General features: G+C 41.8%; 1 long non-coding RNA gene across 1 annotated transcript in view; it reads left to right on the plus strand.

The window, feature by feature from the left end:
* The window catches only part of LOC110391638, a 3,755-nt gene extending 1,425 nt beyond the window's left edge, over positions 1–2,330 (plus strand). The window contains exon 2 of the long non-coding RNA XR_002434139.1: positions 1,061–2,330. This is a non-coding gene — a long non-coding RNA (uncharacterized LOC110391638). The remainder of the gene's footprint in view (positions 1–1,060) is intronic.
* The last annotated feature ends 152 nt before the right edge of the window (positions 2,331–2,482 follow it).

The raw sequence follows: 2,482 nt of genomic DNA on the forward strand, positions 1-2,482 counted from the left end.
TTGCACTCATTGCACGGTGCTAATTAATATGCATGGTGCTAATTGCATTGCATGGTCCTAATTGCAGTGCATGGTGCTAATTGCAAAGCGTTGCACTCATTGCACGGTGCTAATTAATATGCACGCTGCTAATTGCACAGCATTGCACTCATTGCAGGCTGCTAATTAACATGCACGGTGCTAATTGCATTGCATGGTCCTATTTGGAATGCACGGTGCTAATTGCAAGTGTTGCACTCATTGCGCGGCGCTCATTAACATGCACGGTGCTAATTGCGATGCACGGTGCTAATTGCAAAGCATTGCATTCATTGCACAGCATTGCACTCATTGCACGGTGCTCATTAAAATGCACGCTGCTAATTGCAAAGTGTTGCACTCGTTGCGTGGTGCTCATTAAAGTGCACGGTGCTCATTAAAATGCACGGTGCTAATTGCAAAGCATTGCACTCATTGCACGGTGCTAATTAACATGCACGGTGCTAATTGCAGTGCACGGTGCTAGTTGCAGTGCACGGTGCTAATTGCAAAGCACTGCACTCATTGCATGCTGCTAATTGGAATGCACAGTGCTAATTGCAAAGCACTGCACTCATTGCACGGTGCTCATTAACATGCACGGTGCTAATTGGAATGCACGGCGCTAATTGCACAGCATTGCACTCATTGCAGGCTGCTAATTGCAAGGCATTGCATGCATGGAATGGTGCTAATTGCAGCGCACATTGTTAATTGCACAGCACTGCACTCATAGCACGGCGCTCATTAAAACGCACGCTGCTAATTGCAAGGCATTGCACTCATTGCACAGTATTGCACTCGCTGCACGGTGCTCATTAAAATGCACAGTGCTAATTGCAACGCGTTGCGCTCATTGCACTGCATTGCATTCATTGCCCGGTGCTAATTGGAATGCACGGTGCTAATTGCGCAGCATTGCACCCCGCCCCCTGTCCTTGGCTAATCAGCTAGGTAATGAACTAATTAACTAAATGACTAACAAGCTAATCAGCTAACTAATTAACTAATCAAGTAACTAATTAATGGATTTCCATTGCAGGATGCCAGGGCTGCCCCCAGAGCTCCTTGGTTGCACTAACCCTTATTGTACTCATTAACTATTTAATTAACTAGTGAATTGATTAATTAGTTGGCTAATTAATTGACTAAGTAAGTAATTAAGCAATTAATAAGTATATCAATAAGTAATAATTAATTATCATTTGGATGCCCTCAATGCGACCTCAGTCACCACCCCGCTGTCATTAGCTCACGAATGAATCAACTAAGTAATTAACGGGCTCACTAATGAGCTAATGAAGTAATTAATTAGTGAAAGATTTCACTCCCCTGTGTCGTTAAGTAACTAATTAGCTAACTGGTTAACTACTTAGTTAACTAATTAATTAAAACTTCTTCCCCCACTGGAGCTCAAGCCACCCCCCGCCCAGAAGAGCTCCACCAATCGCAGCACTGGGTGCCCCCAGTATCATGAACTAATCAATTCATTAATTAACTAAGTAATTAACTGCTTGATGAGCTCATGGAGCAATTAATTAGCTCATGGAGCAATTAATTAGCTAACGAAGCTTTTATCTCCCCGCAGGTCTGCCCCCACAGCTCCTCCATTCGCGACGCTGGGCGTCCAGTGCCCAACCCCCATCTAATTAAGTAACCGAGTCATCAACTAACGAACGAACTAATTAATTGCCTAACCGATTAACTAATTTCTGAACTAATTAGTTAGGTAATTAGCGATTTCAGCTCCCTGCAGGATGCGGGTCCCTGACCCAACCGCTTTGTCACTGAGTAACGAGATAATCAACTCATGAATTCAATTGAATGTCCAACTAACCAATTAATTAATTAAACAATTAATTAACCAGTAAATTAATTGATTAGCCACTTAACCAATTAATTGACTAATTACTTAACCACTTAACCAATTAATTGACTAATTACTTAACCACTTAACCTCTTAACCAGTGAATTAACTAGATAGGTTAACCACTGAACCGATTCATTCGCTAATTAATTAGCCAATTAAATAGCTAACTAATGAATCACTAATTCAGTTAGCAAATTCATCAGCTAATTAACCACTCAATTAAGCAGTGAATTAACCACTCAATTAACCCATCCGCTACCGGTTCGCTAACCAATTAACTGAGGGATTAAGCAAGGGATTAAGCAAGGGATTAAGCAAGGGATTAACCAATCACCTAACAAGGAGCGAACCAATTAATTACCTTGTTAATTCCCCCGCTAATTACCCCATTAATTACCCCGTTAATTACCCGACCAGTTGACAAATTCACCAGCTAATGAACCACTCAGTTAACCCATCCGCTACCGGTTCACTAACCAATTAACCAATGGATTAAGCAACGGATTAACCAATGGATTAATCACCTAACGAGGAGCTAACCAATTAATTCCCCCGCTCATTCCCCCATTAATTACCCTGTGAATTACCCGACCA

This window comes from Numida meleagris, unplaced genomic scaffold (assembly GCF_002078875.1).
Source record: "Numida meleagris isolate 19003 breed g44 Domestic line unplaced genomic scaffold, NumMel1.0 unplaced_Scaffold425, whole genome shotgun sequence".
In the NCBI taxonomy this organism is placed as follows: domain Eukaryota; kingdom Metazoa; phylum Chordata; class Aves; order Galliformes; family Numididae; genus Numida; species Numida meleagris.